The sequence below is a fragment of the Schistocerca nitens genome, chromosome 9, assembly GCF_023898315.1.
Source record: "Schistocerca nitens isolate TAMUIC-IGC-003100 chromosome 9, iqSchNite1.1, whole genome shotgun sequence".
NCBI lineage: Eukaryota > Metazoa > Arthropoda > Insecta > Orthoptera > Acrididae > Schistocerca > Schistocerca nitens.
The window spans coordinates 363,581,922-363,609,724 of NC_064622.1; the positions used below are offsets into that span (position 1 = coordinate 363,581,922).

The window sequence follows — 27,803 nt, forward strand, 5'->3', positions numbered from 1 at the left end:
ATCTGTTGGTAAACTAGTTTATTCAGTGTCTAAAATCATCCCTTGTCAGCAGCTTTTACTAGAATGAACAGATCCTATCCAGGAGGCAGTGTTATGGAAAATATTACAAAAATAAACAGAAAAGTAACTCTGAGAATACATATTAAAGTGAAAGCAATACTCACTCTTCCAACAGCCTTGTCGTAGTGATAGTATCGGTTCCCAATAGATCAATGAAGTTAAATGCTGACTGACTTGGCTAGCACTTAGATGGGAGACCGTCTAGGTCTGCCGTGCGCTGTTGGCTAGCAGGATACACTAAGTTCTTGTGAGGTCGATTGAGGAGACACTTGAGAAGCAGCAGCTCCGGTCACGAAACCTGAGAACCGCTGGGAAAGTGGTGTGCTGACCACATGACCTTCCGTATCCTCATACAGTGGCGTCTACTGCCTGAGGATGACACGGCAGCCAGTTGGTACCGTTGGGCCTTTCGACAGCTGTTTGGATGGAAAGTAATACTCCCTCTATGATGAAATATGACGTCCATACGTCAGTGGTTTCTGCTGCAGAACTTATCTATAACTCTGGAGTTGAAACATATATTCTTCTTAATTCTTCTGCCTAAGCGCACTCTCTGAGTTCATGAAATATTTTGACAAAATGGTCAAATATTTGTCATAAGGAAGAATAAAAGTGGCACAGCTAACCTCAGAATCTCTTACAACCACGCAGAAGCAAAATGAGCAGTATTAGTATCTTATAAGATGCGAACCCACTTCCTTCGTTTCCGAAACTCGTAATCTCTAACTGCACAGCCACAATGAACACAGAAAACATTTAACAATATCATTATTTATGTTAAGATCTCTTGAAGGCTTTTATCACCAATTTGTGATTAACTGACATTTGATTCTAAGAAAATGTACTAAGTTTGTGATAAATCTTTAGTAGTTTAAAATGTAATTAAGTTAAGTAGCGTAAACCTGCGTGAGAGTAAAACATAGCACTTATCAATGGGAATTCCAGTTCTAATGTTTTATTGGCCACTTAGATAGAGCTCTGACAGTGTGTTGGGAAGATTGTTAGAACCCCTTGTTATGTTCATTCTTGCCTCTACTGATATGGTGTCATGACGGCTGCATTGTAACACGTGTTAAGTTCGGCTCGCGAAATTTAGTTGAATTCGAAGATGTTCTCGCAGGTGGTGTTGTGTAGTACAAGTGGAAATCGTGTAAACAACAGTGTTCTGTGCAGTAGTGCTATTTTTTTTCTGTGCTCCGCCAATATCTTCGAGAAAATGGTAAACAGAAGAGTCAACAGCAGCGCGTCCAGCAGCGGGGAAGCAGCAGGTGCGGCGGGTCTGCTCCTGGCGGAAGGTGCGGCCGCGCCGCCCGGTATAGCGGAGCTGGTCCGCTCTGAGGTAAACGCTGCGCTTCGCGATAAAAACAGTCTCGATCTGACAGCAGGCACTATATCAGATACGGTAACGGCGGCAGTGTTGGCCAAAATGCGTGAAACTGTTGAGGCCAATACTGCCGAAATTACAGCACTAAAAAGTCTGTGTCTGAATACGAGAAAAAGGCACGAGAGTTGGAAGTGAAACTATCTGCCGCAACAGACGAGCTAGAACAGTACCAAAGGCGAAATAGTCTACGACTGTTTGGAGTAGCAGAAAATAACGAAGAAGACACAGAGAACCTGCTTATAGAGGTTGCGCGTGAAAAATTAGATGTTGAAGTGACCAAGGCAGACATTGACAGGAGCCATCGGGTGGGACGAAAACTACCAGGTGCTACCAAACCTCGTCCAATAATAATTAAATTTCTCTCGTACCGAAAAAGGGCAGAGATCTTTACCCAGAAGAAGAAGTTAGCAAGGACAGGGCTTACAATAAGGGAAGATCTGACACACGAACGGCTAAAGATTTTAAACAGTGCCATATCCCATTTCGGTCTTCAGAATGTGTGGACTCAGGATGGCTGAGTAATCATTAAGACAGCAGCTGGAAAGAAGACAGTCACAAACATGACAGAACTGAATAGTATTAAGTGAAGCTACTCGAGCCAAAAGTGCAAACTTAACACCATTTGCAAATTGTAACAGCCCTATACTCAGATATAGTCTTGTAACTGTATTAACTTTTTAATAATACCCATATTTGTACCTTCAACTAATTGTTTTTGTAACTGTATTAACTTTTCACTATTTTTTTGTGTCTGTAGCTCTAACCATTACTTAATTTTAGTTACTGCTAATACTTTTTTCATTTTCTCAGTTTATTCTCTTCCATTCTGTAATAGTTCTATTGCAATTATTAGTCTCTAATTTAGTTCATTAATCACCCATCTCTTCGGTTTAAATTGTTCATAACAAAAATCACCATCAGTATCACTTTAGCAAATTTCAATCTAATTGTAGCTTCCTACGATGATCACTACCAGTATCACTTTAGTAAATTTCAATTTAATTCTAGCTTCCTACGATAATCTATTAATTATTAAGCTTACTAATCTCTGCTGGCAGCATCGGCCTCTTAAATCACTCCCCTTTCCCTTATTTCCACCCCAACCTGTTTCAAATACGCTAATTATATTTCTCCTCTTACGACATAGGATACACAGTGACACACGGCCGTCACTATTTTGGTCATATTCTCCTTGCACCGAATACCACTAATCCATTTTCTATACTCCCGCAACCTCAGGAAATCTCTTGCAGTCGCCTTTCTGTCGGCACTCGCGGAGTCACAAACAGGGCGCGAAAAATCTCGGACACCCCTGTGTTATGTCACTTGGCGGAAGCACCGGCCAGTGCCCCTCGCGGCAGGTAGTGCCTAACAAAGGGACAAACCGGTCTGCCACCCTACTCCAGGCTGCTCAGCGGAACGCGTCAGAGCTTTTAGCAGCCCCCTGCAACATCCAGTCTTTACCTGCACATTACGAAGAACTTAGCCTCCTCTTCAACCAACTAAACTACCATGTAATCCTCTTATCCGAAACGTGGTTGAAACCACACATATCCTCTGCATCTATTCATCTCCCAGGGTACACATTTCTTAGGGCAGACAGATCAAAAAAGCGAGGTGGCGGGGTCGGCGCGTATATACGAACAGATCTCAAAGCGAAAGTCTTATGTACGTCAAATCCTGCTGAAGAAAAAGAGGCTGAATTCATGTTCATTGAAATAAATATACAAAGTCGGAAATTCTTGATTGGCGTCGTGTACAAGCCGCCAAAAATAAACTCAATGAGTTCCTTCCAGTCGGAATTACATTCACTTCAGTGTCAATACGAACATGTCATCGTAATAGGTGACTTGAACATAGACCTGCTAAGAGACACTCCCTCCGCAATAAACCTAAGAAGACTGTTTAGTTGCAATAGCATGAACATTCTTCCATTACAACCTACACACCATACGGCGCACAGTCATACTCTTATAGACGTAATCGCAACGAAACAGACTGACAAAGTAAGAGATGTTGGTCAAACATCGGCCCCTGGCCTCTCAGCACATGGTCTACTCTGTGCAGCCCCCAAGGATCAAATCGCGTTACATAACTTGTAGGAACATGAAACGTATTGACCTTGATGCTCTAACAGCCGATTGCTCAGAAATCTCATGGCATCAAATAATCAGAGAACCTACAATCGACGGCAAAATTAATGAACTTGATGATAAACTCACTGCCCTCTATGACAAACATGCACCTGTGTGCACAATCCGTGTAAGAAAATCTCCTGCTCCATGGCTGACAGCTGAACTACGTCAAATGATAATAGGGATGCTGCCCACAGGCGTTTCAAGGCAGATCCGAAACCCGAGCGTTTCGAAGAATACAGAAAGCTACGGAACAGAGTGAAACAATGCATTCGCAATGCTAAAATCAGGCACGCTCGCTCCCTTGTATGCAGCGATCTGACGCCCACGACTCTATGGAAGAATCTCCGTAGCTTGGGGGTCGGAAAGGCAAAATCGGAAACTACTTTTCATGTGTCAGCTAACGAATTAAATGAATTCTTCTCTGCACCTCTGAATACCAGCACGGCTGATAATTACCGTCCACAAGGATCCCCAAACAGGATAACTAACAACAATACCTTCCATCTAAAACATGTAACAACAAATATGGCAAGAAATGCAATAATGAGAATCTCTTCTGATGCAATAGGCAACGACAGTATCGGTATAACCATGATTAAGAATTTTGAAGGTACAAATATGGGTATTATTAAAAAGTTAATACAGTTACAAGACTATATCTGAGTATAGGGCTGTTACAATTTGCAAATGGTGTTAAGTTTGCACTTTTGGCTCGAGTAGCTTCACTTAATACTATTCAGTTCTGTCATGTTTGTGACTGTCTTCTTTCCAGCTGCTGTCTTAATGATTACTCAGCCATCCTGAGTCCACACATTCTGAAGACCGAAATGGGATATGGCACTGTTTAAAATCTTTAGCCGTTCGTGTGTCAGATCTTCCCTTATTGTAAGCCCTGTCCTTGCTAACTTCTTCTTCTGGGTAAAGATCTCTGCCCTTTTTCGGTACGAGAGAAATTTAATTATTATTGGACGAGGTTTGGTAGCACCTGGTAGTTTTCGTCCCACCCGATGGCTCCTGTCAATGTCTGCCTTGGTCACTTCAACATCTAATTTTTCACGCGCAACCTCTATAAGCAGGTTCTCTGTGTCTTCTTCGTTAACTGACATATTTAATTCTTCCCTCGTGAACGGAATATACCCCACTGCATGGAAAATAAGCATAATTCGACCCATCCCTAAGATCGAAAACCCGCAACTGCCTAGTGATTACCGACCAATTAGCATACTGCCTGCTGTTTCCAAAGCACTTGAATATATTGTTCATGACCAAATCACTGAACACTTGCATGAATTCAGTTTATATGACAAATTTCAATCCGGTTTCCGTAAACATCACAGCACAAACACTGCTCTAATTAAAGTAACTGATGACCTGAAATGTGCCATCGACAATCGAAAGGCAACAATATTGACGCTACTGGACTTCAGCAAAGCTTTTGACACATATTGCTCGGAAAAATGCAACAGCTTAATTTCTCTGATAGTGCAATGAGATGGTTTGAAAGCTACTTAAAAAACAGACAGCAATGTGTTGTCTGCGTAAATGAAAAATCTTCCTGGAAACATGTTTCCTCGGGAGTGCCACAAGGATCAGTCTTAGGACCACTTTTGTTTTCTTTATATGTCAACGATATTTCGTCGGTTCTGTCCTCCTGTAAATATCATTTCTATGCCGACGACCTCCAGCTCTACCTAAGCGTCAGACCTGAAGATGTAAACACTGCAATCGCTCAGATGAATGATGATCTGTCTTCAGTAGTGACATGGACGAAGAACTTGGGGCTTAAACTAAATGCAAAAAAGACGCAAGTAATCTTAATAGCCCATCAGAAATTAATAAGTTCAGATTTCCGCGAACGGCTACCTCCTATTCTGATCGATGGTACTCCACTACCATATCAGAAAACAGTGAAGAACTTGGGTGTAACTTTGGATGAGCATCTCAACTGGCCGAAAGACGTCTGCTTGTCTCTATGCTCTCAAAAAGTTTCGGAACATATTTCCACATGACTTGAAACGCCAGCTCGTGCAAGCACTCGTTCTACCGAACGTCCACTATTGTAATGTGATTCAAAAAGGCACGAGTAGTGAAAACAAAAGACGGCTAGAGCTAACCATGAATGCCTGTGTGCGTTACACCTGCAACATTCGCCGATATGATCATGTTAGTGCTTCATACTCCGAGCTAGGGTGGCTGCGGCCGGACAAATTGCGTGACTACCACACTCTATGTCTACTTCACCGACTCCTCGTCGCGCAAGCACCCCAGTACCTTGCTTCAGAGATTAAAAACCGAAAAAATCGAAACACGAGGTCACTCTTATTTGGTATCCTAACTGTGCCCACTCACAAAACAAAAACTTTTGCAAACTCCATCTCAGTTGCCGCTGTCCGCCTCTGGAACAAACTGCCCCTTACCTTGCGCAAAATTCAATCTCCTGCTGCTTTTAAGAAGAAGTTGAAGCATTTCCTACTATCATCCTCATAAAGTTCTCCACAAAATTAATGTACCAGGCCAATCCTCTCATCTGTCAAATAGCAAAGCTAGCGTCTCCTATCTTGCTCCTGAGATGCCTTCCTCTTCATCTATCTCCATTTACCCCACACAATCTTCTTTTCCTTTATATTTCCTTAATTATGTTTCATCATGTCTCTCTATTCTTGTCCTCCCTTCACCATGAGTCTCCCTCATATTCCCTGCTGCCAGCACTCCTATCTAAAATTTGTCTCTTCAATAATGTCTAATTATAACAGTACTTATGATCTACGAATATAAACTCTATATGTATGTATTTTTCCAGGTGTACCTTTCTAATTGTTTATTTTACTTTTTGTACTAGATGTAGTTTAACATGCCTTCTAAAATATATGAATGTAAAATAAGTAGAATGCCTGGTTAGATGTAAGAGAGGGCCTGATGGCCCTAATCTTGCCAGGTTAAATAAATAAATAAATAAATATGCTATTGAGAGGATTGCAGCAGACGGCACAACAGAGCATCCACAGTCGAACACAAAAAAGCTGTGGCTCTTCTCATAGTGGACTGTATCAGAGCTGAAATCATTTCAGCACTCGACAGTGTAACTTCTACACTCCTGGAAATTGAAATAAGAACACCGTGAATTCATTGTCCCAGGAAGGGGAAACTTTATTGACACATTCCTGGGGTCAGATACATCACATGATCACACTGACAGAACCACAGGCACATAGACACAGGCAACAGAGCATGCACAATGTCGGCACTAGTACAGTGTATATCCACCTTTCGCAGCAATGCAGGCTGCTATTCTCCCATGGAGACGATCGTAGAGATGCTGGATGTAGTCCTGTGGAACGGCTTGCCATGCCATTTCCACCTGGCGCCTCAGTTGGACCAGCGTTCGTGCTGGACGTGCAGACCGCGTGAGACGACGCTTCATCCAGTCCCAAACATGCTCAATGGGGGACAGATCCGGAGATCTTGCTGACCAGGGTAGTTGACTTACACCTTCTAGAGCACGTTGGGTGGCACGGGATACATGCGCACGTGCATTGTCCTGTTGGAACAGCAAGTTCCCTTGCCGGTCTAGGAATGGTAGAACGATGGGTTCGATGACGGTTTGGATGTACCGGTCACTATTCAGTGTCCCCTCGACGATCACCAGTGGTGTACGGCCAGTGTAGGAGATCGCTCCCCACACCATGATGCCGGGTGTTGGCCCTGTGTGCCTCGGTGGTATGCAATCCTGATTGTGGCGCTCACCTGCACGGCGCCAAACACGCATACGACCATCATTGGCACCAAGGCAGAAGCGACTCTCATCGCTGAAGACGACACGTCTCCATTCGTCCCTCCATTCACGCCTGTCGCGACACCACTGGAGGCGGGCTGCACGATGTTGGGGCGTGAGCGGAAGACGGCCTAACGGTGTGCGGGACCGTAGCCCAGCTTCATGGAGACGGTTGCGAATGGTCCTCGCCGATACCCCAGGAGCAACAGCGTCCCTAATTTGCTGGGAAGTGGCGGTGCGGTCCCCTACGGCACTGCGTAGGATCCTACGGTCTTGGCGTGCATCCGTGCGTCGCTGCGGTCCGGTCCCAGGTCGACGGGCACGTGCACCTTCAGCCGACCACTGGCGACAACATCGATGTACTGTGGAGACCTCACGCCCCACGTGTTGAGCAATTCGGCGGTACGTCCACCCGGCCTCCCGCATGCCCACTATACGCCCTCGCTCAAAGTCCGTCAACTGCACATACGGTTCACGTCCACGCTGTCGCGGCATGCTACCAGTGTTAAAGACTGCGATGGAGCTCCGTATGCCACGGCAAACTGGCTGACACTGACGGCGGCGGTGCACAAATGCTGCGCAGCTAGCGCCATTCGACGGCCAACACCGCGGTTCCTGGTGTGTCCGCTGTGCCGTGCGTGTGATCATTGCTTGTACAGCCCTCTCGCAGTGTCCGGAGCAAGTATGGTGGGTCTGACACACCGGTGTCAATGTGTTCTTTTTTCCATTTCCAGGAGTGTATTTATCACGGAGAGGGCACAACAAAACACGTTTTCCTCCATTTGTTTTCATACTAGTACACATTCGAAGACGAATGACACAATGTTAGTACGATTTTCGGCTCGCATCTGAAGAAAAACAGCATTATTTTAGTAGAATATTTAGAGTGTGCTGTTATCACCGGCCACAACTTTCGGGGGGCAGGCTAGCTTAGCATGATAGCGCTGATGAAGTTAAGTTTTGGTAGGAAAGGGAGGGTGGGGGTGAGAGATGGTACGTGTTACATGCTGTTGCGGGTTTGGGGGTCGAACCTGGGACTCCAGATGGCCGAGCTGAAGCCGGGACCCACCGCACTGTATGTCGTCAGGAGGGTGAGCAATTTCAAGAGCGTCGAGGGACAGTCAGAGTGATAACACCGGTATGTGGCAGCATTTCTTTATTCGGCTAATTTACAGTAATCAATGTGTGCAGCGTAGTGTCGGCGTGCCCCCCGCTGCTGTGCCGCGAGTCCAGCTGTCTAAGCAGACTCCTGGTATGATGACGTCACTGCTCCGTCATCAAAGCCACTCGGCTGGAAGTAGGCCGCGCTCTTCCCGGTGGCCGCCCGCAGATGCGTCACGTCTTGCGCCGAGCTGCTCGCGATTCCGAAGACTGCTACATTCCCTGGTCATCGCCGCCCTCCGCCCCGTTTTCCCTGCTCTGTCTGACCATGGGACGAAGGTGGATGAACTGGTCACCCGTGGCTCTCGGGCCACCGCTGCTCCCAGGAGAGGACCGGCCTGGAATCCGCGCCCTCCTGGACGCCGTGCCGCATCTTGCCGCTAGTGGTAGTTACCGGGTGGCAACACCCGCCGCCGTCTCTGGCGCTGTCGCAGCACTGCTGCGCCTCTCGCAGCGTATGCCTCGCCCGGACCCTGGTACGCCAGGTGGGAAGCGAACGTCGCCCGTACACTGGAGTGGAAGCGAGCCCCTCATGGACACGCTGCAGACCGCTGTCACTGTCGTCTTTCAGGCAGACCGTGTGATCTCCAAATTCCAGGCTGCCGTTCCATCCCGACCCAGTGTTGTGTCCCCGGGGGCGGAATATAGCCCGAACAAGTACATAGAAACAAAGTACGAGTTTATGCCGAACACTTATAGCACTGCTGCCAGTCTGGCCACTATAAGCGTAGACCAGCACAGATCCGCCCCGACGCTCAACTGACCCAGTACACTCTTGTCTCTAACTAAAACTGCCTGTCTATTTATATGGGTTTTCCCCTCGCTTCTGACGTAGTGTCAGAGAGAGACAGAAAGTATGGCAGGGATAAATTCCCACACGTCAGCCACTTGCGAATCACCGTCCTGGCTCTGGATTACTGCCCCGCTGCATACATCGCAGTAACTTCAAGCAATGTTGCGGCTTCCTGCCTCAATGTTGCACCACTCAAAACAAATCGTGCGTGCAATACTGCTGCTGTCCCAGCTCCGCGCCCACAAGTGTGCTGTTTACTTTGGCAGGCCTGCTGGCTGTAGTCTGTTACCACACTCTACCGCCGGCCGGAGTGGCCGTGCGGTTCTAGGCGCTGCAGTCTGGAGCCGAGCGACCGCTACGGTCGCAGGTTCGAATCCTGCCTCGGGCATGGATGTGTGTGATGTTCTTAGGTTAGTAAGGTTTAATTAGTTCTAAGTTCTAGGCGACTGATGACCTCAGAAGTTAAGTCGCATAGTGCTCAGAGCCATTTCAACCACACACTCTGCCACCGGCCCCAGATTTCATGGCCCAACCGCGCCTTCATTGACTTTTGTTGAATTTCGCCTTCCCTCGACTAGGACTGACACTAATACAGCAATGCAAAGGATAAAGGTCTGAAATAAAGTTTTAAATAAATTTCTAGATTTCCGAGTCTGTCTAGCCATCATGTACACATTATACGAGCTGCGATTGAAAAGTTTTCGTCTTCGATTTTTTCTTGCTGTCTGTTTCAGCACAGTTTGGTTCATCGATGAGGAGAGAGTAAGATATAGGGACTGTATTCTGTAGAAAAATATGTATATTAATACAAATGGCTCTGAGCACTATGGGACTCAACTGCTGAGGTCATAAGTCCCCTAGAACTTAGAACTGCTTAAACCTAACTAACCTAAGGACAACACACACATCCATGCCCGAGGCAGGATTCGAACCTGCGACCGTAGCCGTCGCGCGGTTCCAGACTGTAGCGCCAGAACCGCTCGGCCACCAGCGGCCGGCTATATTAATACAATTTTTTATTTCTGGTCATTACTGAAATTAATACTTGAGTTTCCGTGGGCTACGTTTAGAGGGATTCAAATCATTAATCGTCTATCACATCATAAAGAATTTTCCCTCGCACAGTGATGAAACAGCTAGATAAAAGAAGTGTGATCACAGTAGACAAATATTTCCCTCTTAGGTACATGCCCAACAAAGAAAATTTGTGGCTATTTCTGAATACTGTGTTAGCAAGTTGCCAAAAGGACTAAAATTAATTGCCTGAGCAAAAACGTGAAACACCCAGAAGGGGAGGAGGAATCGAAATGAAACTTAATGGTTTGAGAGTGAATGATATGTGATTTCAGTACAGTTGCAAATTTATGAAGTACTTGGCAGTACGAGGAAAGTTATCAGTATGACGTCACAGGCCATCTAGTCTAGATAGGCACACTTATTCCGTCGGCAAGCGTGTCCTCTGCTGCGGTAAGCTGGGCTGGTCCTTCATATCATGGGTACTGTCACTGAGACCGAATAGACGTCCGAGCTGGCCGGACACATGTTCTAGCGGCAGCAGATCTGGAGATCTTGGTGGCCATGGGAGTACCTCAGCAGCACGCAGACGGTTCACAGCAACACATTTAATGTCTGGACAAGCATTATCACAATGAAAAATTACATCGTGTTGGTGACACAAGACACGTTACATATGAGGACGCAGGATGCGCGTGATGTACTGTTGAGTTCTCAGAGTTGCCTTATACACTACGAGCGGTGACCTGAAGTCATACCTGATGGCTCCCCGAACCGTGACACCAGGGGAACACCACTGTGCCCAGTACCTAATTCTAAAGTTTTAGGTGCCAGAACGCACCTCTTCAACCATACAACGTAGCTGCCGCCCCCCTCCCCCGCCCCCGCTCCGTGCCTTAATAAACCCACTGCTGTAGAGTTTTAAAACCTGTTATAAAATTAACAGTGAGAAATCATACTTTTACAGAATACTTTTCTGAAATTAGGGTTTTGAAACACGATTTCTTATAACCAAAACAATAAAACCACATGGTTTAATACAAACAACAGCTGCTACCGTCTGTCCCAGTAGCAGTGTCGCTTTTCTTCCTAGTTCTGTTTCATACATGTCGGTGCAAGTGGGTAATCTTCGTGAAAGCACATTATACAGACACTTGTGTTAAAACCTGTGTACTTTATTTATTTTTCATTGATACACGTAACACGAGACGTAGCCACGCTATTAGATCGCTGTCAGTCGCAAACAGTTGACACGAAGGTTACCCATATGAACGGATCGCAATCTCGGAACGAAGCTCTCCACTTTTCTTGAACACACAAACTCCTGGCGATCGCATCAAGTTGGTCACCCTTCGTCATATTCACTGGTGACAGTTCCGTTTCGATTTATTACATGTGTACGATTTTAAATCTCTTGTGCTGACTTCTTCCAGTGACTTTCACAAATGTTCTGGCACGCTCCGGCCAAAATTAAGCCCTGGACGTGTTTCTCCAAACGATTTGACGAATGGGACATATCCCCAGGTCGCCGCCACACTCGCTGATGATGGTCATCAGTTATACGGAGTACAGCAGATCCATGATTAATGGCTGAAAACAATGTGTCGCATTTCATTAGTATCCCTAAGTTAGAGCCCACGGCACCAATCCAAACGCTGCTGTTTATGATGTGCTCTTGTGCTCTTGCCGTTAGCCTACGCATTGGGTGGTAATTCCCTATTAATGATGCTACCAGCCTCTTACCTGTGGTGCATGATGACACATGATGTTACAGGAATTCCATTGTTTGTTCCCCAGTGACAGGCATGGACGTGTAATGTTTACCAACTGCTTGGTGAACAACATCGACATCCACCCTTGTGGAGGTCGGACATGCTTGACTCGTACCTTGACGACGAGTGTTCCTGGCCTTGTTCAAATGGCACTAAGCACTATGAGACTTAACATCTGAGGTCATCAGTCCCATATACTTAGAACTGCTTAAACCTAACTAACACACATCCATACCCGAGGCAGAATTCGAACCTGCGACAGTAGCAGCAACGCGATGCCGGAATGAAGCGCCTAGAACCACTCGGTCACAAAGGCCGGCTGCCTTGTGTTGCTATGCTGTTTAACACCGGAAAGACCACTGTTACATCCGGTTGACCCATAAATGGAGACCCACAACGAGGCCCCTCTCAATTGCCAATGGTGCCGGCGTAAGTGTCTCACACGAATACGCATCATTTTCGTCTTCTTCAAAGTGATCAATGAACATTTCAAGTTCTTCGCGCCTTATAAATGACTTATGAGGCCTGTAACAATACTATAGTTGAGTTGACGTACAACTGATACCTGACAATTGCAGCGGGCTGCGCGTTGCAGCTTTGCGGACATACATCAACCAAAGAGTTTCTAATCGTATATATGGCAACGCCTCAGTATTGTCACAGTTTTGTAGAAAGATACTGTTTGTATTTGCAGCCGTTACCGCTTCTCAGACGAAAGCTGGCAACAGTGCTACGATCTGTCATGGAACATACTGCGTCGTCTCGACTGAATGCATGTATTCTTGTGACCTTTCACCTGTTACTGAGAACTGCTGCTAGTAAATAATTTACTTACCCGACTCTGGTGTGTACAAGTAGATAGTAACATTCACATCTGAACATACCTTCTGGATGCTTCACTGTCACAGAGAGTGTTAGGATAGTCAAATAATGGGGCTGGAGGTTGGATTGTTTGGGGGAGGAGGCCGAACAGCGAGGTCATCGGTCTTATCGGGTTAGGGATGGGAAAGGATGTCGGCCGTGCCCTTTCAAAGGAACCATCCCGACATTTGCCCGGAGCGATTTAGGAAAATCACGGAAAACTTAAATCTGGATGGCCGGACGCGGGATTGAAACGCTGTCCTCCCGAATGCGGGTCCAGTGTGCTAACCATTGCGGTACATCGCTGGGTTAACGTAATAGTCAATTAATTAATTTATTATGTGTGTGCTAGTAATGCACGCGGCTTTCATTATCATCGATTTCCCATCCGCTAGCCGGCCGCGGTGCGCGAGTGGTTCTAGGCGCTTCAGTCTGGAACCGCGCGACCACTGCGGTCTCAGGTTCGAATCCTGCCTCGGGCATGGATGTGTGTGATGTCCTTAGGTTAGTTAGTTTTAAGTAGTTCTAAGTTCTAGGGGACTGATGACCATAGCTGTTAAGTTCCATAGTGCTCAGAGCCATTTGAACCATTTTGAACCAATCCGCTAGGAGTATACTGGTGTCGCGGTATTTACAAACTCTTGTGCTCCAGGCACGAGTTTCCCATTACCCCATCTTAGGGCCGCCGCCGAGGTCTCGTACAGCCGCGACCTTGATGCGTATGCTGACCGCCTCGCGGTCCAGTGCTTCACAAACACACGTATAATTACATCTGTTGGCTTATTAGCCTGCACGACAGCGTAGGATTGACAGATGTACTGCTTCATAGCTGATTACAAGGAGAAAGACTTTTATCGCGATCCACGCTAATGACAGCGTGGCTACTGCTGTGATGTTAAAACTCCAGAGGTGGTGCGAACGTCTCAGACAGATGAGAAGCAATATAACATACAAATATGAACTACCTAGGAGAAGTTTCTGCTACTGGAAAGCAACGAGGTAAACCTGAACCAGAATCTGCAGAAGGTGGGTACGTAAGTCCGTTTCTCCAACTAAAGGCGCAATCAGTACTGAAGAAATACCTTATGGAAAACAATCCGTATACCGTGGGAGGGTTCACAGAGGTGTTGACCGACAAGCAGGAACCATTCTACTACCAGACTTTATATTAGCACACTGGACTCGCATTCGGGAGGACGACGGTTCAATCCCGTCTCCAGCCATCCTGATTTAGGTTTTCCGTGATTTCCCTAAATCGTTTCAGGCAAATGCCGGGATGGTTCCTTTGAAAGGGCACGGCCGATTTCCTTCCCAATACTTCCCTAACCTGAGCTTGCGCTCCGTCTCTAATGACCTTGTTGTCGACGGGACGTTAAACACTAACCACCACCACCAGACCTTATATTAGGAGATAGTCGGACGCTTTGTTTCATTGATAGACACTAACTGATGGAAAGCACCAGCAGCCGCTGGAAATTGACATATTCCGTGCCCCAAGTTCATTTTCGTAAGTGGTTATTATTCGATTGACAGTATCCGACGAAGGTTTTGTTCATTTTCCACGACAGAAAATATGATGAAAGACATCATTCGCTGAAACTTCGTATTATAGCAGAAAATGTGCACGTCCTGGGAGCTAACAGCAAACGGCCACGAGAACTGGCGTAAACGGACATGACAGAATGTCATTGTAAAGGATGCGGATATTTTTCCTCTCTACCCAGAAAGCGCAACAGCTTGATAAAACTGGCATTTCAAGATCCGAAGAGGTTACCCTCATAAAACGGTAGCAAACTGAGATTTATTTATTTTTTCTTTATTTACTTGCAAAAAGAAAAAAAAAGATGGTTCAAATGGCTCTGAGCACTATGGAACTTAATATCTGAGATCATCAGTCCCCTAGAACTTAGAACTACTTAAACCTAACTAGCCTAAGGACATCACACACATCCATGCCCGAGGCAGGATTCGAACCTGCCAGCGTAGCGGTCACGCGGTTCCAGAGTGGGCGCGTAGAACCGCTCGATCACAGCAGCCGGCTATTTACTTGAAACGTGTTCTATTACAGAGTTTGTAATAACACATATAGGCCTATGTTATGTGTGTGTTGGGTGTGTGTGGAGTGAAGTGTAATGTATGTGTTGTATGATAATGACGATGTGAGAAGTGAGGGGGGGAAAAGCTGTTGCCGACACTCGCGGTGAGCACAAAGGGGGTCGCTGGGCTTAACGTCCTCATCCGTCCCCAACAGCTGTGTCACATACTCTCACTTAACGAGACACTGCGAATAGGTTTGGTATTTAAACCAGGACAGTGGTCAGGAACCTAACGCCACCATCTCTCCTCTTCTTCAAGAATGAGATTTTCACTCTGCAGCGGAGTGTGCGCTGATATGAAACTTTCTGGCAGATTAAAAGTGTGTGCCGGACCGAGACTCGAACTCAGGACCTTTACCTTTCGCGGGCAAGTGCTCTACCACCTGAGCTACCCAAGCACGACTCGCAAGAGAGCTTCTGTAAAGTTTGGAAGGTAGGAGACGAGGGTCAGGCAGAAGTAAAGCTGTGAGGACGGGGAGTGGGTCGTGCTTGGGTAGCTCAGTTGGTAGAGCAGTTGCCCGCGCAAGGCAAAGGTCCCGAGTTCGAGTCTCGGTCCGGCACACAGTTTTAATCTGCCATGAAGTTTCTCCTCCTCTTTCTGATCAAATACTCGCAGTGAAAAATTGTTCCACCGTCGGCGTGCGCCCGGGTCGAGCGCCACCACACAACCGTGTGTTGGTGACCTCGGCCACGGAGGCGGGTGAGTAGACTGGAATGAAAAATGTGAGTGTGAATACTCAGCGGCTTAACATCTACATGGGTCATCCGGAACACCGCACAAAAGCCGGTGTAACTATCAGTCGCTATTTGTTACACTACTGGCACTATATTTTATGCTTTTTTCCTGGAAACGTACGCATATTTCTTTTTTTACACACACACACACACACACACACACACAACCCCCTTCTCCCCAATAGAGGCACTCGCACGCACAGGCACACACACATTATACAAAACGTTACGTGTCAGGATATTTATATCGCAACGGCCGACAAGCAACGAGAGGAACAGGCTAGAAACATAACAATTACATTAAAATTGGTCTTATGACCAGATCATCAAGAGTGCGAGCGCTCCGGTAAAACATGTGTTACATGCATTAAAGTTATTATACATGTGTTATCAAGGCCTTTAGAAAGGAGGTAGCGGAGTATTACGAGTGTTAGAATTTCTCTAGTCGGATACACCAACGATGGCGGTTCGCTCAGGTCAAGAAACGGGCGGGGATTGCATTGTTGCCGGTTCCAAGTGACAGCTGTGGTACGCGTATACACGTGCTTTGCACTTGATATAAGCGTGTATCCTGCAAATAATGTCTCTCACTTGATTGTGCAAAATTTGTCGCTTACCACTACCATCAGCCCACGGCAACTCGCTACAAACGAAATAAAATGGCTCTGAGTATTATGGGACTTAACATCTATGGTCATCAGTCCCCTAGAACTTAGAACTACTTAAACCTAACTAAGCTAAGGACAGCACACAACACCCAGTCATCACGAGGCAGAGAAAATCTCTGCCCCCGCCGGGAATCGAACCCGGGAACCGGAGCGACGGAATAAAAGTTCTCTAAATAAGTCGCTACGACTACGTTTAATTCCCGCATTGTCTGTGACATCCACAGTAGAGTCCTCGGAAAAGTAGTGAAACGTCATTGGCTATAAACGAATGTGTGACGTAGGTGCGCAGAATGAGCCTAAACTCGATCGCCATCGTTTGTGACTCCAACTACACTCCTGGAAATTGAAATAAGAACACCGTGAATTCATTGTCCCAGGAGGGGGAAACTTTATTGACACATTCCTGGGGTCAGATACATCACATGATCACACTGACAGAACCACAGGCACATAGACACAGGCAACAGAGCATGCACAATGTCGGCACTAGTACAGTGTATATCCACCTTCCGCAGCAATGCAGGCTGCTGTTCTCCCATGGAGACGATCGTAGAGATGCTGGATGTAGTCCTGTGGAACGGCTTGCCATGCCATTTTCACCTGGCGCCTCAGTTGGACCAGAGTTCGTGCTGGACGTGCAGACCGCGTGAGACGACGCTTCATCCAGTCCCAAACATTCTCAATGGGGGACAGATCCGGAGATCTTGCTGGCCAGGGTAGTTGACTTACACCTTCTAGAGCACGTTGGGTGGCACGGGATACATGCGGACGTGCATTGTCCTGTTGGAACAGCAAGTTCCCTTGCCGGTCTAGGAATGGTAGAACGATGGGTTCGATGACGGTTTGGATGTACCGTGCACTATTCAGTGTCCCCTCGACGATCACCAGTGGTGTACGGCCAGTGTAGGAGATCGCTCCCCACACCATGATGCCGGGTGTTGGCCCTGTGTGCCTCGGTCGTATGCAGTCCTGATTGTGGCGCTCACCTGCACGGCGCCAAACACGCATACGACCATCATTGGCACCAAGGCAGAAGCGACTCTCATCGCTGAAGACGACACGTCTCCATTCGTCCCTCCATTCACGCCTGTCGCGACACCACTGGAGGCGGGCTGCACGATGTTGGGGCGTGAGCGGAAGACGGCCTAACGGTGTGCGGGACCGTAGCCCAGCTTCATGGAGACGGTTGCGAATGGTCCTCGCCGATACCCCAGGAGCAACAGTGTCCCTAATTTGCTGGGAAGTGGCGGTGCGGTCCCCTACGGCACTGCGTAGGATCCTACGGTCTTGGCGTGCATCCGTGCGTCGCTGCGGTCCGGTCCCAGGTCGACGGGCACGTGCACCTTCCGCCGACCACTGGCGACAACATCGATGTACTGTGGAGACCTCACGCCCCACGTGTTGAGCAATTCGGCGGTACGTTCACCCGGCCTCCCGCATGCCCACTATACGCCGTCAACTGCACATACGGTTCACGTCCACGATGTCGCGGCATGCTACCAGTGTTAAAGACTGCGATGGAGCTCCGTATGCCACGGCAAACTGGCTGACACTGACGGCGGCGGTGCACAAATGCTGCGCAGCTAGCGCCCGCCATTCGACGGCCAACACCGCGGTTCCTGGTGTGTCCGTTGTGCCGTGCGTGTGATCATTGCTTGTACAGCCCTCTCGCAGTGTCCGGAGCAAGTATGGTGGGTCTGACACACCGGTGTCAATGTGTTCTTTTTTCCATTTCCAGGAGTGTATAATACGCTCCTGGTTTCAACACTGTTCACCAAAAGCCTACAATTGTAGCAAGTAGATTAATATCTCTCATATTTAACGGACTGAAACGAGTTTCAGCAGCGCTAACAACTACCAAGACGGTATGCCGCTCACCCGCCTGCCGTACACTCAGCCTACACGAGAAGTCAAAGTCTGCCGCTCATTATCTAGCGCTTTGCGGTCTGGGTCATGGGGTATCGGTTTCGATTTCCCTGCCGGATTGGGGATTTTCTCTGACTGCGGATTGGGTGTTCGTTTTGTCTTCATCATTTCATCATGATTCGAGAAAATAGCGAGACTGGACTTCGGAGAGTTTGTGAATTAGTACGGGCGTTGACGAACACGTCGTTGAGCTCCCCACGAATCAAACACTATCATCACGAGAAGTCAAAGGCACTAAATCTCTGCTAGCTGTGAAATTTACCCCGTCTACCAGGGGAGTGTGACAGAATTGAAAGCAGATGATAAACTGTGCTCTATCAGCACTTATTAAGAGGCACCACAAAAAAATGGTTCAAATGGCTCTGAGCAATATGCGACTTAACTTCTGAGTTCATCAGTCACCTAGAACTTAGAACTAATTAAACCTAACTAACCTAAGGACATCACACTCATCCATGCCCGAGGCAGGATTCGAACCTGCGACCATAGCGGTCGCTCAAGAGGCACCACACACTCACGAGGCGGTTACCCCCAACTTCTTAAAATTTGCATATATTCCGATTGTTTATCTCAATCTGGCCGGCCGGAGTGGCCAAGCGGTTCTAGGCGCTACAGTCTGGAACCGCGCGACCGCTACGGTCGCAGGTTCGAATCCTGCCTCCGGCATGGATGTGTGTGATGTCCTTAGGTTAGTTAGGTTTAAGTAGTTCTAAGTCCTAGGGGACTTATGACCTCAGCAGTTGAGTCCCATAGTGCTCAGAGCCATTTGAACCATTTTTTATCTCAATCTGACTTGTCTCTACCGTATGCTACAAGGTCTCTCTTCTAACGTAAGTTTTAATTATTGGCTTTCTGATCTAATTTTGTATTGCATTTGTTGAGACAATATTTGTTGCGCATCCTTCGCTAGTACCCACCTAGGGGGACAGTTAGGGGTGTTTGCAGCTCACAGAGACCCACTTGAGCCATTGTTATGACCTGCAGGGTGGTCATTTCCAAGTATCTGCGGTGGTATTGATCTGCAAATGGCACAGATAGATGCTCTAGGCTGTCGCTCTGCCCTTACAGAAAACCCAACGGACAGAAACAAAATGTTTTGATGTATTAAAACGGTTGGGAGGGACTTCTGTATCGTTACATCGTGCGCGCACACACCTACACTCTCTCTCTCTCTCTCTCTCTCTCTCTCTCTCACACACACACACACACACACACACACACACATACACAACCTAGACACGTATGCAGCAACTAAAATAACCACTGATCACAGGCACCACGTAACAGTGTGCTAAGCACTGACATCGACAACACAATCATGTACCGCGCGTAATGAAGCATATGCATTGAGCATAAAAGGCTCTGAACCATAACTATTTGTAGCTTAAAAGTCTAGTAGCGCGAAGTATAAGTTACAAGTGCAGCAGTTAACTGACATGTATGTTTATTCCAGCCGGTGAAGATAATACAGTCAATTAAGGAGAAACGCATTGGACGAAAACTGTTTACCGGGCGGAGATATGTCTGAAAATCAGATAACAATGTCAGTTCACTGAAAATAGTAACTTTCACCTACATTAAACGATCCAAGCAGCACACGCCACGTGTCGGCGAACAACAGCGCCTAACGGGACGTCTATTAGTTAGTTGAGGTTTTTTTAATTTAGACCTCCTCCCTCTTGGTTGGATTTGGAAAGATGTGGTGGGAGCCCACTGCGCTCTAGTAAGGTTTAACCCATAGTAGCGCAAAAATATGTGAAAGCGATTTGTTTCAACTTTGTTTTAAACATTGATTAAACACTTGAATCAAATAATGTTTTATTTAGAGAGTGTATAAAAACAGCTAGTATTAAACGTTTTCCAGGATCCCTAAGAAATCGACCTTTTATTGATATGTAAAATCGATATTGAACCATTCGTTACATTGTTGATGAAAGACAACATTGTTAGTACTTACCTTTGTACTGTGTGATCTTCAGTCTCTTGAGTTATACGTTCAGTAAAAGAATTCTTGTCACTGAACTTCATCTTAGCTTCCGTCCACAAACGATTACTCGCATTTGTGTATCGACTTGTCACCGTTTCACACACGTATTGTAAAAGTTTTGATACAACATCGACTTTATATGCGTTGCAGAATACCACAAGTGACTAAATGACACACACTGATTTCGGCCGACGGGCGTGGAAACCACCATATGAAATCTGACACTTCTGTGGCACTTGTTTTAAGTAGAGAATCCCGGGTATGCACACGTTTCAGACATTCAGTTCACTTCAGAATGTCAGTAAATACTGGTGGACACTTTAATACTGTCTATGCTCGCTATTAATTTTGTGAAACAAAATGTTATCCATTATAATATTGTATATTCTCTGAATCAAAAATTTGACGTCAGACTTTCATAGCCGCCCCCCCCCTCCCCCCCTCCATCATTTAAATGTGATGTGAGATTTTGCCGGATGCTTCCCCCGCCCTCCCCCACAGCATTTGGAGCTCAGGTAATTAAAGGGCTGCCCTGCAGCAACCTGTTAAAATTTGAGCCGTGCGTCAAAGGCGCCACTCTCGTTTGTCGGAGTAGTGGTTGCGACAGTCCGCGCTATAATATGAAGTATGAAAATCCCAGCAGTAGTTCGTGGGAGTAGCCTTCACATACAGACAGATCAAGCTGGGCAGGGGACTGTTATCATAGTTCAACCAATTTGCTACAAATATTTATAAATTATAGACACGAACCTTCCTCGTGTAGCTATGTGATCAAAAGTATCCAAACACCCCGAAAAACATAAGTTTTTCAAACAACTTATGGGAATTCAGCCAGGTAATATTTACAGCGACCGCCGATATTTCGGGGGCAGTACACCCTGCCATTTTCAAGGCACAAACTGCAACGGACAGGCGATGTACAGGCAAATTGAAAGCCTCTGTTCTCGGAGTAATTCAGGAAAGACAACATACACACTGAACGCTAGTGCCACCAAAGATGACCAAAGTCAGAGATATCGATAGTGAGACTACGAACTAGCAGGTGAGGTAACATTAACTCTGTCCCTCTGTTTTTTTGACAAGGTTGAGTGCAGGATTCCAGGCAGAGTTTAAGCAAAAACCTCTATCCCTGTTTACAAGGTTACCCGCTAATTCCATATCAACTTCCTCCTTAATAACACTGTCCCAATGGCTGGACGTGTATGCCAATATCTCAGTATTGTGCTATAATACCGGGTGACCAGTATTCAAGCAATGTTCGGCAACAGCAGATCTACTTGGCTGCTGTATTCACGTGTGCCGTTTATGCTCAGTACATCGGTCCTACACAGTGCTGCGTCTCACCAATATATGCCACGCCACAGCTACATGAAATGCGATATACATCCGCCTTACGCAAACCAAGATCATCCTTAATTGAACCCCAAAGCACTCTAATTTTAGATGGAGGTCGGAAAACGCATTTCATCTCGTATTTCCGTAAAATACGACCGATCTTTTTTGAAGTGCTTCCTACGTAAGGCAAAAAGGCAGTAGACGTAGGTGTCGACTCAGTATTATCCTCAGTCACCCGATGCACAGTTATTCGATAGCGCAACGCGCGTCCAATCTGTCTTTCAGTACATCCATTTTGACGAAACGTAGTTTCAAGATGGGACAGCTCAGCTGGAAAGGTCTCATTATCATAAATGACATGTGCCCTGTATACCAAGGTATGAAGTACCCCTTCACGATGAGCTGGATGCTGACAACTAATAGCCTTAAATAGAAGTCGGTGTGAGTACGTTTCCTGTAACCTGCATGTCCTAATGATCCATCATCCTTCCTCCTAACCAAAACGACAAGAAAGTGAAGGCAACCATCCTTCTCCACCTCCATCGTAAAAGGAATGTTCGGATGGATCGAACTCAGATGTGCTAAATAGGCATCCAAATTCTCCCTGCCATGATGGCAAACAACAAAAGTATCACCAACATATCTGAAGAAACAGACGGGTTACAAAGGTTCCGACTCCAAAACACGTTCCTCGAAGTCTTCCATAAACAAATTTGCGATCACAGGGGACAACGGACTACCCATCGCAACTCCATCTGTCTACTCGTAATACTGGTCATTGAATAAAAAGTAAGTAAATGTTGCCAGCTAGTTCGTAGTCTCATCTACCTAGCTGACTTCCCGTAAGTTGTATGAAAATTGTATACGCCCGGAGAAACTCAGGTCTCACATAAGTTTTTCATTTTAGGTGTATTGTGCTGCCACCTACTGCCAGGTACTCCATGTCAGCGACCTCAGTATTCATTAGACATCGTGTGAGAGTAGAATTGGGCGCTCCGCAGAACTCACGTACTTCTAACGTAATCAGGTGATTGGGTGTCACTTGTGTGATACGTCTGTACGCGAGATTTCCACACTCCTAAACATCCCTAGGTCCACTGTTACCGATGTGGTAGTGAAGAGGAAACATGAAGGGACAAAAACAGCACAAAAGCGTACAGGCTGACCTCGTCTGTTGATTGACAGAGACCGCCGACTGCTGAAGAGGGTCGTAATGTGTAATAGGCAGACATCTAGCCAGACCATCACACAGGAATTCCAAACTGTATCAGCATCCACTGCAAGTACTATGATAGTTAGGTGGAAGGTGAGAAAACTTGGTTTTGTAGGTCGAGCGTCTGCTCATAAGCCACACAACACACCGGTAAATGCCAAACGACGCCTCGCTTGGTGTGAGGAGCGTAAACATTGGACAACTGAACAGTGGAAAAACTTTGTTTGGAATGACGAATGACCGTATACAAAGTGGCGATCCGATGGCAGAGTGTGGATATGGCGAATGCCGGGTGAACGTCATCTGCCAGTGTGTGTAGTGCCTACAGTAAAATTGGGAGGCGGAGGTGTTACGGTGTGGTCGTGTTTTTCATGGAGGTGGCTTGCACCCCTTGTTCTTTTGCGTGGCACTATCACAGCACAGGACTACATTGATGTTTTAAGCACCTTCTTGCTTCCCACTGTTGCAGAGCAATTCGGGGCTCTATCTTTCAACTCGATCGAGCACCTGTTCATAATGCACGGCCTGTGGCGGAGGGGCTGCACAACAATAACATCCCTTTAATTCACTCCCCTGCACACAGTCCTGACCTGAATCATACGGAAGAGCTTTGGGATGTTTTGGAACGCCGACTTCGTGCCAGGCCTCAGCGACCGCCATCGGTGAAGCACTCCGTGAAAGATGGGCTACCATTCCCCAAGAAACTTTCCAGCACCTGATTGAGTTTATGCCTGCGAGAGTGGGAGCTGTCATCCAGGCTAAGGGTGGGCCAACACAATATCGAGATCCAGTATTATCGATGGAGGGTGCCATGAACTTGTAAGTCATTTCCAGCCAGGTGTCCGGTTACTCTTTGATCACATAGTGTATTTTTGTATTGCCCATACCAGTTTATTTGGTGCTTCAGTGTATATGTGGGTATGACAAACACTTTTCTCTCGTTTGTACCACTTCTTTGTTACCAAAGCTCCTCAGATTTTCCATCAGAAAAAAGCTGTAATGTGTAACATGTATGGAAGCACAATTTATGTGTATGTTGATACACGGAAGTGCCAAAAGTTATGGTATACCTCCTAACATCGTGACGGTCATCCTTTTACACGGCGTATTTCGTGATCTCCACGTGACTTGAAATGTTGCTTTAAGGGGCTCCGGAAAGGCTCAAAATCACGAAAAGTTCAATTTTTACTTTTTTGCGTTTTCTGAATCTGCAGACTATTGCCTTTTAATAGATATATAATTTATTCAATTCCGAAGACTACAACTATTTTTAAATTTTTTTTTAAATGTGTTCTACATGGGCGTGACCCACTGTGGCGCTGTTAAACTGCTGTCAAATGATGTTATTATTAACGTCCGTGTTCATCAGGTACATTTTAGTGATGTGAGCTAAAGTATGTGTTGTGGCTAACCTGTGATGGTTCAATATATATCGCTGGTGTGATTGTCGATTGTTTCATGTTTATTTACTCTGTCGTTATCTCGAAAATATTCGTAATTAATTCTGTTTCTTGAGTCACTGTTTTGTTGAAATATAATAATGAGTAAAAGTAAAGTTATTAGAAGTCCTCTGAAGGCTTTTAAGAAAAGGAGAAATGTTGGAAAGCCAAAGGTATGTGTTATTACTGTAAACAATAAAGACGATAACCAAGTGAGTGAACCTAACCTCTCAAGTACACCTGCCCATAGCAGTCAATGTGGGAAAGAAAATACTTCACAGAAGAACCTTGGTTCAATGAGTGAAAACTATGAATGTTTTATGGGCGAATCGGATGTGAATGAAATATTTGATATGTCGGTTCTCAAAGGAATTTTTTCAAACTGTGTAAGATGTATTCATTGTAGTGAAGTTGGTCTGGAACTCTCCATAATAAAGCACGTAGGACTTGTTAGTGAAATACAACTGAAATGTGATAAGTGTTCATACATGACCACCTTTTGGAACAGTGTTGCAGTAACTGCAACTGAAGAAAATGGTAGCAAAATCTACGAACACAACAACGAGCGATGCTTGCTTTAGACAAGGAACGCCTTCGGGCTGCACACAGGGCTGCAAAGAGTCTAGAAATACAAGCAAGAGTAAACAGGAGGAGGAACAAGAGGAAGCTGGAGGAGGAGTTTGCAGAGGATGAAGATAATCCATCCTATGGACCTGAATGCACTAAAAAATTAATCCAATCTTTGTCGCTCGATTCCCAAAACTTTTATTTTCTCATACTAATTACATGTTTTCTAAGGATCTTCCAAACATATTTGTTTCAAACTTTCAGTAAATGTTACACAGTACCTTCTGCATAATTTAACACAGCCTTTTTCCAAAAAACTGTATATTTTTGAATATATAAATAAAAAATTGCAAAAAAAGTTGTGAATTTTCATTACAATTGAAAAAAAATCATCTTTAATAACTGAACTAAAATTTTGTAAAATCCCTGTGTTAAGTTGTAGCCCATATTCCAATAAATAATCTGTAAAAAGTTCAACTTCCTACCTCAAATACTTTGTGAGGAAAGATGTAATTTATAAGCGTTATTTTAACATTGCAAGTATAGGGCGTTCCGGAGCCCCTTAACTCAGATTGCTCAGCGCTGAATGGTGACACAGAAATTACTGGGAGTGACATGAAAACAAAGGAATTGACCATGGAAGAGATATGATTGTATGCATTATTATGAAAATTCTGAAAATAAAATAGAGATTGACATGAGAGGTAGCTACCTGAACAGGGTAGAAAACTCTGCAAGGAAATTATGTGTTGCATTGCAAGAGATAAGAAAGACTGGTACGTAGAATCCTATATCACCGTAATATAGCCTGGTGTCCCAGGTTTTCCTGATTGGTAGACGCCAAGTCGACGGATGTTCCCTGCAGAAGTATTGAGCCACGCTGCCTCCATAGCCGTTCATAATTGCGGAAGTCTTGACGGTGTAGGATTTTGTGCACTAACTGACCTCTCGATTATTTAACTGTTCGCCATTTTTTAACAATTTACGTTCCAGCTTGGGTTTGCCGTCTGATTTATCAGCCGCTTTAGTGAATGACGCGCGGGCTGTCGACAACGTTTTACTTTTTATCCGCCGAAGCAATATGACGAAGGCCATTTAATTTTTAATTTTGGACCGCCATTTCTGTATGGTTTTTGTGTTTTTAGCCCTTTTTTCACGTGCCTGTTATTAGCTGTCTCGTTCTGTCCATTGGGACCGACGTGTAGTCGTTTAACTCCTCTCTGTGTTCGTGTTCTGTAGTTTTGACTTGGGCGCGTATGACCCCAGTTGTTTTTTGCGCTCTAAAGCAAAATAAAGCAAAACAAAACATTTGATTTTGCCAGTTTATGTAATTTATTATCATAGTATATATGTGACACAATTCCACCATGTTTACTCTAATACTAGCTAGTAGCAATTTTGTCTTCCTCCCCTGGATTTATGGGAACATGTCTTAGTAGTCCGTCATCTTACGTTACGAACACATCAGGTTACGCTCCTGTTCTTGCGCTACCTCTGCATCTGGATACTCAGGAATGATGGTTTACAATTTCGTTTAAAGTTGATTAGTTATTGCTACCTAAAATATTATGTATTTTGTATACCAGGTTGTTTGTTATATTCATACACTATGTGACTAAAAGTATCCGGACACCTGGCTGAAAATGACTTACAAGTTCGTGGCGCCCTCCACTAGTAATGCTGGAATTCAGTATGGCCCGCATCTCGTGGTCGTGTGGTAGCGTTCTCGCTTCCCACGCCCGGGTTCCCGGGTTCAATTCCCGGCGGGGTCAGGGATTTTCTCTGCCTCGTGATGGCTGGGTGTTGTGTGATGTCCTTAGGTTAGTTAGGTTTAAGTAGTTCTAAGTTCTAGGGGACTGATGACCATAGATGTTAAGTCCCATAGTGCTCAGAGCCATTTGAACCAGCCAATTCAGTATGGTGTTGGCCCACCCTTAGTGTTGATGACAGCTTCCACTCCCGCAGGCATACATTGAGTCAGGTGCTGAAAGGTTTCTTGGGAAATGGCAGCCCATTCTTCACCGAGTGCTGCACTGTGGAGAGGTATTGATGTCGGTCAATGAGGCCTGGTACGAAGTCTGCGCTCCAAAATATCCCATACGTGGTCTATAGGATTCAGATCAGGACTCTGTGTAGGCCAGTCTATTACAGGGATGTTATTGTCGTATAACCACTCTGCCACAGGCCGTGCATTATGAACAGGTGCTTGATCGTGTTGAAAGATGCAATCGCCATCCCCGAATTGCTCTTCAACAGTGGGAAGCAAGAAGGTGCTTAAAACATCAATGTAGGTCTGTGGTGTGATAGTGTCACGCAAAACAGCAAAGGGTGCAAGCCCCTCCATGAAAAACACGACCACACCGTAACACCAGCGCCTCGGAATTTTACTGTAGGCACTACACACGCTGACAGATGATGTTCACCGGGCATTCGCCATACCCACACGCGGCCATTGGATCGCCACATTGTGTACCGTGATTCTCAACTCCACATAACGTTTTTTCCACTGTTCGATAGCAAAATGTTTACACTCCTTATACCAAGCGAAGCGATGGTTGGCATTTACCAGCGTCATGCGTGGCTTAAGAGCAGCCGCTCGACCATGAAATCTCAGTTTTCTCACCTCACTGTCATACTATTTGCAGTGGATTTTCATACAGTATGGAATTCCTGTGTGATGGTCTGGATAGATGTCTGCCTTTTACACATTACGACCCACTTCAACTGTCGGCGGTCACTGTCAGGCAGCAGACGAGGTCGGCCGGTACGCTTTTGTGCAGTACGTGTCCCTTCACGTTTTCACTTCACTATCACATCGGAAACAGTGGACCTAGGGATGTTAAGGTAGTGTGGAAATCTCGCGTACAGGCGTTTGCCACAAG

General features: G+C 45.8%; 1 non-coding gene across 1 annotated transcript; it reads left to right on the forward strand.

Annotated features, from left to right (window-relative positions):
- The first annotated feature begins 15,537 nt into the window (after positions 1 to 15,537).
- On the forward strand, positions 15,538 to 15,612 carry Trnaa-cgc (transfer RNA alanine (anticodon CGC)). The gene has a single exon. It is a non-coding gene; the product is annotated as a tRNA-Ala (tRNA).
- Positions 15,613 to 27,803: the final 12,191 nt, after the last annotated feature.